This window comes from Gallinula chloropus, assembly GCF_964237585.1.
Source record: "Gallinula chloropus genome assembly, chromosome: 3".
NCBI classification, from domain to species: Eukaryota; Metazoa; Chordata; class Aves; order Gruiformes; family Rallidae; genus Gallinula; species Gallinula chloropus.
In genome coordinates, this window is record NC_140087.1 from 19,677,118 (window position 1) to 19,691,607 (window position 14,490).

The following is a 14,490-nucleotide window of genomic DNA, read 5'->3' on the forward strand; positions in this document are numbered from 1 at the left end:
TATTGGTGAATGTGTCAGTCCCAGCTCTCTGGGATGACATATTTTAGATGTTTATTGGAAGTTAAATACATTGCTTTACCCTTTCTTTACCCTTTCCCATACAGAATGATGCCATTTACAAGCAACTGATAGAGCAATTTATACTACACCTTTGACAAATTGAATTTAATAAACAGTAACAGCTTAGTACAGCTTTAACAAATCTGCTCATTCCTCCACAAATTCACTCCTCCACTCATGCCTTTGCCAGGCTTCTGGAGCCTACAGCAGCCCCTTGGCAATATTCAGCATTTAGTCTGCAAGTTGTCCTTTGTCCTAGAGGAAAAAAAAGTATTGTCAGGCAGATTCTGGGTTTACACTGAACTGGAAAGGGAGACACAATAAAGTGAAGGTCACACAGATGATTTGCAGCTTGATCCTTGACCCACTTACATCAACTACCTAAATTTTGTTCCTTTAGGTTGGAGCAGGCTTGAGCCCACAGCTTTAGTATGCAGCTGCATGTATAGTGCTGTGTGCCTTTCCTGTTTCTTTTCTTAGAAGCATTCCAAAGACCTTTGTCCAATAGTCTTCTAATTTGGTAGTGCCAGTATATTGGGAAGTTTTGAGATGAGTCATGAGTCCTTTGGTAATTTATTTCATTATAGATCAGGAGTACTGCATCACCTGAATTTGATTTGCATGCATTTTAAAGTGGAATTATACCTTTCTGTCAATTCAATATTTAATTGATTAGCCAATTCAGCTGATTTTTCAGAACTCTCTGATTCAAAAGTATATTAAGTTTCTAATAACACCTGTATTTAAATTATTACTTGTTCAGATAGATTTGGTACCATGAGAAGCAACCCCGTGACCTATGCCACGTCCAGCTAACCAGTCAGTACTCACTGGGTCTGTTTCCCCTGAACATAGTAGACGTGGTGAGAGAGACTTGATTTACAAGAAGTACTCAAAAGTGCTAATCACTTTACGTGAGTACATACAACATAGAGCATCTTTGCTCCAAAGCCCAGGGTTATCTTTGACATGTGCCTGCTTGTGTATTACTTTTCTTATCATGTAAGACACCAGAATATCCCAGCAATGACAGACTGCATCATGCTTTTTTTAATCAGTTAACCAATATCACCTCCCCACAGTTTGCTAGGTACACGTGTTCATAGCTATTTGAAGCCTCTCCAGAGTATAAGATTAATAAAACCACCAACAAAAAAATCTTCATGGCATTAATTTCAAAGTATAGCTTTCTCATCCTTGCACCTGGGAAGGAATAACCACTTGTATCAGTACAGGCTGGGGGATGACCTGCTGGAGAAGAGCTCTGTGGAGAAGGACGTGGGGGTCCTGGTTGATGACAGGTTGGCCATCAGCCAGCAGTGTGCCCTCAGGGCTAAGAGAGCCAATGGGATCCTGGGGGGCATCAGGAGGAATGTGGCCAGCAGGTCGAAGGAGGGGATCCTCCCCCTCTACTCTGCCCTGGTCAGGCCCCACATGGACTATTGTGTCCAGTTCTGGGCTCCCTGAGATAAAAAAGACAGGGATCTCCTGAAGAGAGTCCAGAGAAGGGCTACAAAGATGATGAAGGGCCTGGGGCATCTCCCCTATGAGGAAAGGCTGAGTGAACTGGGACTGTTCAGCCTAGAGAAAAGAAGACTAAGGGGGGACCTTATTAATGTTTATAAATATCTGAAGTATGGGATGCAGGGGGAAATGGCCAGCCCCTTTTCAGTGGTCTGTGGAGATAGGACAAGGGTCAATGGCTGCAAGTTGGAGCATAGGAAGTTCTGCACCAACATGAGGAAGAACTTTTCCCAGTGAGGGTGACAGAGCATTGGAATAGGCTGCCCAGGGAGGTGGTGGAGTCTCCAACTCTGGAGATGTTCAAGACCCATCTGGATGCCTATCTGTGCAATATGAGCTGGGGAGCTGCTTTGGCAGGGGTTTGGACCTGATGATCTCTCTAGGTCCCTTCCAACCCCTATGATTCTATGTTTCTATGATTCTAAGATTCTATGATTCTATGATCCCTTTTCTAAAGTCCTGAAGACTTGCTTTAGCCATGAGTATTTTGACTCATGTCTTGGAGACCTAAGGTCCCACTGTCAGCCAGAAAGCAAGTGACCAACCTGAAATCTATTGGCCCATACCCAAATTTAATTAAACTTCTCTCTGCAACTCTAGAGGAAACTGATTTCCCTCATTATTGCTTATGTGGATAATATGTGAAATTAATTCCCCTTCACTAAGTTATCACTGCATTGAGCAGACAAACACCGATATAATGTTATTAAAAGTAATGAAATAGGTTCATCAGCAGTTAATGTTAATGTTTTGTGTCATTGCAATCTTCTGTGCAATTTAGGACAAAATGTTTCAGCTTTGCAGCTACAGGATGCAGGAGGCCAACAGCTCAGGAGTTTGCAAAGGTTTTGGCATAAGGCTCTATATATACGTAGCTTTCTGTAGATGAAAAAGGGAGGGAAATATGGATTCATATTTATTTCCCTCTCATCTTCCACAGCTCAGCAGAGGGATAGAAGCAGAGAAGGAAGTAAGGCTTCTTCTTTGCTGGAGGAGAGTCCTCCTGTGGTCCCTGTAGGCTGGTAATACCAAGCTGATACTATTTTTGCTAAAAACAAGCTACAGGCTTTTCACTGAATTTTCAAGGTCTCAAGATCAGGGTTTGTCAGGAATGGTTTGTCCAAACCGTTCTTCAACTACCAGGAACTCTGTTTCAAAAAAGCATGTGTTGTAAGAGGAGTTTGTCTAATGACCAGTACTATCAAGTACGTAGGCTGGGGTGAATTAGGTATTTATGACTATAACGTAGGAATGTACTGTAGAGGAGAGCAGGATGCTGTGTGGAGGAGTAGGCATGAGCTGATAAGAGATGAGACACTGGCTAGCACTGTAGACACTTAGAGTTAAAGAAATGCAGATATGGAGCTGGAAAAAAATGGTTTAGGAGAATGCAAGAACAAGAATTTGATATACATAGAATACACCATAAATACAGATACAATGTCCAGCTATAAAATAAAAAATAAAGCAAAATAGAACAGCATGTTAGAAAACATAAAAACAGTCCCTAGTTAATCCAGATAGATACATAGATAGACAGACAGACAGATAGATAAATAAGATGAGGAAGAAGCAGCCATTAATATCAACATCATGGTTTTCCCAGGAAAGGATTCAAGATAATAGTGAATTGTACCTTGATACACACACCCCAAGTGGACAGCAGAGGGGTGGTGGAAGGACAGAAACAGCTGGGAAAGGAGGAATCATGTATTGTCATACAAGAACTGCCCAGAAGCACCGCATAAAATGTCTGGACTGTGCCTGAACAGATGTAACTCTTACGATCATTCTGGTAGGCAGTAGAAAAATAAAGGAGGACAAGTAATTATCACAGTGGAACCGTTAACCATTAAATCTATGTGCTTGTAACATGTTTGGGGCAGAGGCCAGAAAGTGATAGCAACCAAGGTAATGACCTCTAATTAAGTCTTACACAGAGAGAAAGTCAAAGAGGTTGGCCTGCACCTATGTTTTCAAAAATGTTATTCACAGCTTATACTGCCCATCTACCTAGAAAGCAATAAATATTTAAGAGACTGGTGCCTTGAAGTTAACATATCTGTGCATACCCAGCACTGTGCAGAAAGCTGAGCCCAAGGTGCCACCACTATATGTGAAAGCTAGGCCATCTGCCAAGGCTCGGACAGGTTGACCAGATGGAGAGACTGTCCTGCTTCCTGATGTCCATGGTGCAGGTTGAGATTGGACCAGAAGGGCGAGGGCCTTGGTTGGCATGAGTGTTTTGCCAGAGTGTATGGGTATGATAAAATAGAAATCTTGGAATAGAAATCACTGCCCTCAATGCCTATCTAACTTGGTAAAAAAATATTAGATTTTATGCCAGTGAGTGGAGTGGTTCAGGTCTTGAGGCCACCCCACCTTCAATTGTCCATGATATTGTGTGTACCAATTTTATCTACGTGTCCTTGTTTCAGCTGGGATAGAGTTAATTTTCTTCCTTGTAGATGGTATAATACTATGGTTTGGATTTAGTTTGAGAATAATGTTGATAACACTGTGATGGTTTTAGTTGTTGCTATGTAATGCTTATAATAAGTCAAGGACACATCTCTACTGAGCCTTTTCTGGTTCAGTAGTATTTTTTATTTTCTTTTTCTTTCTTTTTCTACAACAATTATATTTGAACTAATATTTATTCTTTGATTGCTATTATAAGATTTTAATCATCCTAATCATAAAATCCAAATTTACACTTGTGATTTCACTTTGCCCATAGCAAAATTTTGCATATATAACACTACTTCTGTCCGTGTTTTGGTTCTACACCCTGACCCAACAGACACAGGAAAGCACAACAGATTTATCTAAGGTTAAAAACTGAAGGACCTAGTGACATATGATTGAATGTAAAAAATGGGCTCTAAGCTGTTCTGCTATTCATCATCTCTTTTAAAATGTATTAATTTATTTCCTTTTAATAAGACCTCAGATAAAGAAAACAAAACCCCACAAATTCCAATGTAGATTGAATTTATGAGATAGATTGGAAGGATAGCATGTCAAAGACGGTAACAGTTCTGCTGGGATTTAAGTAAGATTTTGTAGGTTCACAGAATGAGGTAGTTTTTTTCAGATGTCCCATTACTTAGGAGTCCATTTTACTATACCTTAAAGACATGGTTAGCTGGTGAACTGTGCTGATACTCTCAGGCCTCTGTTGTGTACAAATGACGGATAAATAAATTCATCTGCAAAGACCCTTGTGTAGTTGAAGCATGTGAACACAACAATCAAACTTAGGAGTCTAGATCAGCACATAGATTCATATTCAGTTTCTGAGACTTCTTCTTTCTTTGATATTTTAAACTGAAGAGTGAAGGTCATTATAACAACCTCAACAAGAAGGCTAGGAGGTGTGGACCCACTTTGATCACTCTGAGAAAGAAAGAAAAAACAAAAAAAAGAAAGAAAGAAAAAAAATGGGGCTTAATCTGTTAATCAGATGGAGATACAAGAAAAAATTTCTCATAGGCATGACCAGATGCCTTTGGATATCCAGTTGTGAGAGGTGGAAGAATCTCTTGCATTCCTCAATCTGCAGACCATTTTGGGCAATCCAGAACAGATGCTCCCACTCACAACAAAACCTACTCCCCAATAGATTTCCTCCTCCTGCTAAAAGGGTATCTGTTTTTCCCTTTCTATCTTGTCTTACTGTTGTAAGTTATTTATGGAAGTACTCCTTGTCTGCTTTAGGTGCCTAATTTAGATCAATAGAAAGGGGTAAATGCTTCCAGAGTATAATCCAGAGCATAATTCATTGCATTTAAAGAATCATGGTGTCTCCTGGTGATTGCAAAGTTATATCCCAGTCCTGAAATGTAAAATTATATATATATCAGAAGTAGGATGCAAGTATGGTTTTTAGTTTTAGAATGTGTAGTATGGCAGCTACCTACAACTTCCTAAATGATTTAACTGAGAAAATTAAGGCAAATGCTAAACCCATGACAGGACAAAAGTGTTCATGGCTCAACAGTTAGAATGAGTTGTAGAATGACTTGAAGAAGTTAATCCTGGCCAAACTCCAGCAGGTATTTATGTCCTACCTTCCTAAATTTTCCCTGTTGTTTCAATTAAATTTTATTTTCACTTCCTCCTGTTAAAACACTACCATGTAATATTGCTGTCCCAGGAATATTGCCGTTATCCCAAGGGAAACTGCATTTCATCAGCATGCCCAGTAATCTTTGTAGACTCTCTGAGAATTTTTTTAGTATCCTTCTGGGTACATATTTCTAAAATAAATTCAAAGTATAACAATATGTAATGCTGCCACTCTGCTATTCATAAAAAGGAAAGGGAAAATAGGTCAGTATGTGAAGGACACAGGGCCTTTAAAATGTTCCCAAATGCAGCTTCCACTTAACCCAAATGAGGCCACACCAAGTATCCCAACTGAGGTGCTCCTTCTTGCCTTTGAGGATAGCAGACAGCATCAGCTAGGAGGTGCAGAGCACCAGAACTTTGTTTTGATTCATATAGCAAGTGGAAATGTAAGTGGATTCCCCAGTAATCTTACTAATTCTAAAGCATCGCAGTTCTTCTAGAGAAGCGTGTGTTAATACGGACATCTCTCCTCAAAATATCTATAGACACTACATATATCCATAGTACCATAATACATATATGGCTGCTGAGGGATTGTTGGGGTTTGTCTGGCTGGTTTCGTGGGGGGTTTTCTTTCGTTTGTTTGTTTTTTGGGTTTTTAACTGCTTACAATAGTAATAATGACCTCAAGGCTGGGCATTTCCTGGGGACTAATGACTAGCTGGGGTTAATGACCTGGAATGTAACCACAGGCCATCAACTCATCCCAGCCAGCCATTAATCCTATGGAACTACCACTGCCTCTACTGTTATTGCTTAATTTAGTCTCCCTAATTTTAGTGTAGCTTTAAAAACCTTGCTGCAGCCACTGAGCAGCTCAGTATTTTATTAGCCCTGCATTTCTACTGCTGAGCACGGGTTGTTTTGCTAGCTGCTGATCAACTCTAAACACTGAATAGACTTTATTAAAAGTTGGTTATCAAGCTGCTGAGCATCTCCAGACATCTAAATATTTTATGTGTGTTTGCTCTGAGTGGCCCTGAGCAATTAATACATTGTTTCATTAGGAGGGTTTTTTACTAACCACTGAGTGACTCTAAACACCTAATATATTTCACAAGAAGTTTGTATTCCAGCCATTGAGCAGCTTTAAACACTAAATTGGCGTCATACATTTAAAAAAGAAATCACTCAGTGTTACACATTTCTCACAAGTAATTTCCTGTCTCTGCCCTTCTAAACATTATTCTTTTATTTTATGGGTTGTTTTTTTTCAGCTGATACATTCCTATTTAGTTTGCTGGACCTCCAGTACTTTTCATTCAAAAGCTTGGAGCTTCACTGGAATTGGCTTTGCTTCATTTCCTTCATCTAATACACAGAAAAGAAAAGCCACGGGGGGCAACACGAACCCCAGTTTCCTTCCGGCACCAAATTAAGGGATTAGAAAATATTCATGTTGTTCTGACCAAGATAATCATTCAGGCTTTAGACTTTAAAATAACCTGTGGTGTATCCCTGCATATACCACCACCAACAGCATGACAATCAAAATGACAGTGATTCAGTAGGTACTCTTAATCATCGTTACAGATCTCCAGCCCAGCGCTGTCAACAGGAAATTCATCCTGCTGCAGCAAACGCCAAGATTAGCTAGCATCTGCTCACTCAGGCTGGGGACTCCATCAGCAAGCATTTCAGCAGACAGGCCTCCACCCTGCAATTTGCTTGCTGCTCCAAGTCTCCTGCACGATAGTTCAGCCAGCAAGAGTTGTCACCGGTCCTCTGAAGTCAGGGGAGCCATGAGCACTGTGGACATTGCTCCTACATCTCACTGCTCAACCTACACAGCTCCATTGCAGTGAGCAAGGGCAGGACCTTTGTGAATCCCAGGCCAGGCACAGTGCCCACCAAGCCATGCTTTTGCTCCTTTCAGCAAGCAGTAAAATCTCATTGACAGGTCAGACTCGCATAACAAGGGTCAACAAAATTGGTCCTCTTGCCAGCTCACAGCCTTTTGGGAAATTCACACAAAAGGAAGCTCACCCTACAGATCCCTACACACACCATTCCACACCCAGCTCTCCGAGCTTGTATTCCACCTGCTCCATGGACGGCTTCCTTGCTTGCCCCCTTCCTCCACAGAACTAAGGCAGTTTTTGCTTCTGGGTTCCAAGTAAAGAAAGAAAGGACTCTATCACAGCTTCTATCAAGTTGAGACATTTACAAGAAAGGTAGGACAGAGCATCTCCCTGTTTAAAAATCTTTGATGGGTATCATTCCTTTTAAACAGTGCTGGAGGGAACAGCGTTGCTGACTGTAATTAAAGTGGTGGAATACTTGCAAAAGAATGAAATGTGGCAAGTCTGCTTTAATAATATGAGTAAATTGTATTAATGTCAAAAAATTGAAGTCTGGGTGGAGGGTTTTTTTCAAAAAAAAAAATCAAGGAAATTTTATTAAAGGGGCCAGGTTGTCCTATGAAAACCACATTGTCCTGTTCCTAAAATATTTTAAGAACTTGTCCTGATACAATATAGGCATGGATTCAAAAGACTAGAGCATTGATATAGCAATGTAAACACCTCTTGTGTAATTATTATCTCACAGGTAATGTTATCTCAACTCAACCTGATTGCACATACCACCTATCTTCTAAAATGGTATGGCAACTTACTATCTAACCATATCAGTTGGATTAACTGAAGTCAAAATAAAGGTTGGATTATTACTTTAGAAAGGAATGGTCCAGGTTGATGGTCATGGTACAGAAGTGCATCCAATACCAATTTAAACATCTTTTACCACGATGGACCTGAAGGGTTTTGATTTGTTTAAGTCTCCTCAGGCATTGCTGATATTCAGCAGTTCTGTACTGGCTCTGCAGCAAGACTGGCAAGTCAATTCTCACATTCAAATGACATCCAGTGCACTATACTTCAAATCTTCGTAATAAGATACTGCTTTATAATATTTGGATTGCTAGTTATGCACCATTTTCAGCTGCAATATCTGTCTTTGTGCTGATACATTTGGGCATGAGCTAAAGAATGAGCTGGCATGTGGGGGAATGAGTCTAGATTATGCTGTGTGAGTGGAGATTATTACTTAGATAATTCCAGAGCTTTCAGTACTGTGCACAAAAAAAAAATAAAAATCTGACCTTGGATCCCTGTCTTTGGCATACTTGTAACTCAGACTAATATCACCTGTGTATCTGATTTTGTCTATGTGTACGTGGGCATGAATACAAGAACTGCCATGCATATTTTACTTTTAAACCTCCAATCCCTATTACTTTCCTGAAGTTCTGTCAAAATTACCTGGTTCCCAGGAATTAGCACTGGGACCAGGCTGTTATCTTTGGACCAAGTCTATTTTGGGCTACAGAGAGGAATTGGTGGGGTTTGTTTCTTTCCAGGCACTGAGAAACCATATATTTTAAAGTTGGACCAAGATTTTTCTTTGGCATGCATATTTTATTTTGCATACACATGTGGTTTCCATGCAGTAAATATTTTAAGTAAAGAAAGCCTAAAATAAACACAACAAAAAAGCAAAATCCAAGTTAAGACCTTTAAAAATAAAGGGTATAATGGAAATACCAACTGACCCTCAACTCTGTAAATACAGAAGCATAACTGTGTTGACTTTGGGTTAGGTTCAGTTCTAAGAGGATGAATGCAATATTTATTTCAACATGAATTGCAAGAGTGGAGTTACTGCCCTGCCAGTTATGAGTAAAATCAGTCCTGTGATATCAAAGAAAGAATATACTGTCACGAGAGCAATGTACTATTCTTGCATTGAAAAGGGAGTATCCCAGTTTTTTAGTGTTGTGATTAATGTTCCTGATTTTTATGTATTTAACTCTTCCAATGTTATAGTTCTCGGATCTTTGTAACACAAGTATCTGTGCTGTAACAAAAAAAACCCAAAACAAACAAACAAAATTTATTTAGTGTTACATTAAAAAGAGAGGGTTTTTTCATCAATCTTATTAAATATCTTTTACTGATGCAGTCTTACATGCTGACTTTCAGCAGAGGTTCCTATATACAGTTCTGAAGCAGATCAAAAGTCCCTTTGGATGTGTGCATCCTAGCAAATCAACAACAAAAATTCCCACTGATTTACAATTTTTGGGGAAAGCTATACATTTCACAAGTTTCTTGTGTCTGATGGCATTTCACAAACTTAACAGCACAATAGTTGCACAGTTAAAACATACAAATATCTCAAATTTGCCCATCTCTTCTGGTAACTAAATTTTGTAAGACTGCTCTGGATGAAGAACATATATCCCGTTTGGCACAAACCAGACAATCAAAGACAAACTTCTCATCAATAATGCTTGTTGCTTTAAAAGCAGTCATGTCTGCAGAGGCTTAAGACCATTTGCCATTAGTACACTGGCACATCTCAATATGATGTCTCTATTTGTAATATTTATTATTTAATAAAGGACATGTCTTTATTTCTGAGCACTTAAGAGGCTCAGGTTTGAATTCTATTTTACATCTGGATAGTAAATAATGCAAAGATTTTCCCACTGGTCTTCAGCAAGTTGCCTATCTGCAAACTGTTCTATCTAATTTACATGGCCTTACAGGATATGAAATAGACTGAATATCACCTGAAGCTAAAGTTGAGATTTCTAACAACTTCCCCCCCCCCCCCCCCATAATACTGTTCTTTCCACAGAGACATTTAACAGACAAGATCTCAGTCTTTTCACATTCTCCATTCATCAGTATATTTCTCAAAGCTTTTGTCAGTGTCTTTCATTTCTCTCTTTTCCATTATATTTTCTAGTTCTCATTTACTTTAGCACTTTTCCTTTACTATTTTAAAAATTTTCCATCTAGAAATTGAATTACACAGCTCCTGCTTCTTAAGACTTTCTGAGATAACAGTGGTCTCAGTCAGCCATTCATTACTTAAAATCCTAGATGAACCTTTTGCAAAGCTATTGCCTCAGGAACACATCTCCCCATCTGGGTTCTGTGTCAGCTGGTCTTTGTTCGAATTGTACACATGTAAATCTTTCCTCAAGTCACAAGCTGAGATTATTCCACTATTGTCTTCGTGATTTCCCAGTACTAAATATAACAATATTGCTCCATGGTTTTGTATGACTGTTGACCTCTCTGTTGTAAATGTCCCTGAGTGGAACACAGTTGGAAGGAAGACATCCTTGCAAACAGGAGCAGCACAAGCCCAGGTAGAAGACACAAGTATCTCCTGTTTCACAGAATGATTCCAGTGGTTTTCAGTAGACAAGGGCATGAATCAGCACAAAATCAATTGAATAGAGACATTGTTTTAGGATTAGTCCTCCTAGACAGAAGAAAATGTTGGATGGCTTTGTTAGCAACATTCTTCCAGACTCATCCTAGGATACTGAAGACAATCCTAAGACATTGACCCTGGGCTCTAGTTAACCACGTACTTCAACGTACTAGAGATTATACGTCTGTTTTCATGTCCCCCATTTCGGAGTTGTTGCCATGGTTAGGTACAAACTTAATCTTTTTTCACTCTTTCAAAGGGTCAAACAAGGCATGGGAAATACTGAGGAGAAAATTCAGAATTGTAAATTAAAAATATGTCCCAGGAAACCATGACACCTTTTCACTTCCTTCTTTGGCAAATTGTCTGTATGCCTCTTTGGAGTGCCAGTTTGCCATGTAATGACCAGTGTGTATCCTAAAATGCCCAGTCTTGTCAAAGGAGGGTGTTACAGGTGGGGGTGAGTACCTTGGATATGGAAGCTGTAAAAAGGCAAACTCTGCTAAGCCAGAGGGTGGCTTTGAAAACTGTTAAAGCATCATTTTAATTCCTGAGCCCAGGAAACTCTCATAAATTTGCAAGCAATCAGGATTACACCCTGGCAAGCCCTTAGGTCTTAGCAACTGGGTTGTTACTTGTAATTTGATCATCATTGTCTCAAATCCACTCTGCCATAGTAAAAATTACTGATTCAAATGCAAAAGTGAAGAAAGCCATTGAGTTTGCTCCCTGTGTGGAAGCATCGGGTGAACATTGCACTTCTTTTAATTCAATGAATCCAAGGTCATCAGCTCATGTGCAAGCTAGAAAGACTGTCTGATGGTTTACTTTGAGCTTGCCTGCAAGACCACTGGTTTCTTAAAGTAGAAAATATACGTAGGTCATCCTTCTCCTACCTCTCCCAAGGTTTTCAAGTATGTTGAAAGCTGAACTTAGTACATTTGTAAACAGTTCCCTCTCCATTTTTTTGTATATCATTTATAAATGACAGGTTAAAACTCAGAGCACTGCATCACTAGCTATCACCAAATTCTTTTTAAACTGAAGAACAATTATTTTTGCCCTGTCAAAATTTTCTCACCGTAAAACGATCAGGATTAGAATCCATGCATTTGTTCCTCAGAAATATCTTAGGTTGTGAGGAATCCTGTGATTTCCAAAACTGTCATTTCGCCACAACCTGTTCTTTTCCACAGGCCTATTTAACAAGTCCTCTCTCTGTGGGTATTTAGAAGTATTTCTAGTAACAAACTCCATAAAACTTTCCACAAGGAACACAGGCTAGAGAGGGAATTTTGTGAAAGCATCAGGAATGTGGTCAGCATGCAAAGGACTAGAATTTTTATACATTATCTTTAAAATAGTTTTTCTAATATAAACCCAGATTATTTTTATGGCCATGAGTCCTAGCAGGTAATTAGCCAGTGTTCAGTCCATGGACTACATAAAATAGCAAGGTCTGGGGGAATGTAATGCCATGTCAAAATGCATAAGATATTCAGAACATTTTATGCAACTCTCTCTCTTAATTAATGTCCTAAACCACTGGAGCCACCACATCAGACTCGCATTTTAAGAATGAGGGTTAACAGCTGGCAATTTCTGAGAGATGTTTATAGGCCAGTTTTTCTATAAATGAGTTTTCTTTCTCCTCTGTCCCTTTTCTTCGTGAGATGAAGAGGAGTGTTCAATGAGTATAGCAGTTTCATTGGTTCCTTCCCCTACTGAAACAGCTGCTCTTCTGCAGCTCCTGATTCCTGACCCATGCCACAGACCACTGTGCAGAGGGCACTGCATCTAACCAAGACCCCAGATTTCTGCACTCAGCTCTTGCCTGATACTAGTTTTTAGTAGAATAGGGAGCTTCTATAATTTGGGATTGGGCTCTAAGTAGCACATCTGGTTTGATTTGCATCTGGAAGGAACACCACTTCGGCCAAAAAAAGTTAAAGCAGGCGTGATATAATTAAATCCAACACATCTGTGAGAGGAGATGTATTGAGTAATAGGAAAATGTCAATAATATTTGGCTAGCAGGACTTTTAGGAAATGAGGCAGCTAATCAAGACAGCCTTGAAGTCTAAAGAAGAAAAATCTGTACATACAGCAAGAAGGATCCTTATGCACATTTTAACAGAATCACAGAAGCAAATACATGTGCCAGACAAAGTGAAAAATGCCACCTTTGAGGGAGCACCCAGCATAAAGTTTCACAAAAAAATAGCTGTCAAAACAAACCCCCCTAAAATTGCACAACTGTAATAAATAGGAGATGAAGACCAAGCAATAGCATAAGGAAATCTTGTGTTTACCTGATACTGAAATTTTTGCATAAGAACTTGCATGAGGTCCTTTGGAATGTAAGTAGTAGTCAATATTAAAGTGTCTAGCTTACCTTTCTGATATTCACCTTAAACTTCTTTGTCCCAGGTAATTCATGTTCTGCCAAAGGAAGATTGTCAAAAACAGAGGTGCCAAAATCCTGTTAAGATGCCACCGTTTTACAATGATAGAACAAGGATACAGGGGAAGATATTAGAATGCATTTACAGAAATTACTCCTCTTAAAACTGAAACCTGAAGTTTCAGAAACAGAAGGTGGAAATAATTAAAGGTAAACGTCCTATAAAGAGGTATTGAAAAGGTTATGACCTTTCCATCATCACAAACATGTTCTGGCACAGATCCTTTCAAAATATATGCTTAATACAAAATAGTGAGAGAGCAGCTGAACAAGATGAAACAAACTAGAGTGAGCAAATGTGCAAAGGACTTTTATCATCATAATCCCTTGATATTAAGTATGCTAAAGATCCTTCAACACAGTTTTTTGGAGAACAATATGTTTATTCTTTCTGTCCCTACAAATGGAAATATTTAATTCCTTCTGAAGCTTTTAGCATTTAGATTTATGAAACTAATTGAATATAATTGACTGAATCACACTTGGTACTATGTTCTGTCACTATGCTTTAGCAACACCTCTTTAATAGAATTCCATGTAACTTCTTTTGGTTTTATTTTGATAGCAGGATTCTGGATTAAGTACATCCACATGGTGACAGAACGATCCAAAACAGAATATCCAGCAAACTCTGCAAAGTCACAGTTGTACAGCAGTAACCAGATTATGTTTATATTTGTAGCTTCTATTTGGCCTCTTATTGGAATCAGATTTGGCTCTTACTAGACTTTCTCGTGAGAATTTAGACATCACAATTTGATTTGTTCACTATCTGAGCAAAGGAAGGCAAAGTATGGCTGGGAATGATGCTGCAACATCACTGACTAAGATCTCTCCGTGCTTTAATGTGATGCCCAGAAGAACTTACTTCTGGGAACATCAGGCAGAGAAATAAAAAACATGAGTGATTAAAGCACATTTCCTCTTTGGAAAGTTATTGTATAAACATGGAAGTGCTTTATCCAACAGATGTGTAAACTTTGTGTCTTTTGAATCATTGGATCTGCTTATCTGAAGAATATGATTTATTATATTTTATTCCCGTGAAACTGTGCGATCTGGGTTATATATACAAA

General features: G+C 39.0%; 1 long non-coding RNA gene across 1 annotated transcript in view; it reads right to left on the bottom strand.

Annotated features, from left to right (window-relative positions):
- Positions 1 to 283: 283 nt before the first annotated feature.
- Positions 284 to 14,490, bottom strand: part of LOC311190536 — a 47,259-nt gene continuing 33,052 nt past the window's right edge. The window contains exons 3-4 of the long non-coding RNA XR_014617219.1: positions 13,346 to 13,432; positions 284 to 315 (exon numbers count right to left, since the gene is read on the bottom strand). This is a non-coding gene — a long non-coding RNA (uncharacterized lncRNA). The remainder of the gene's footprint in view (positions 316 to 13,345; positions 13,433 to 14,490) is intronic.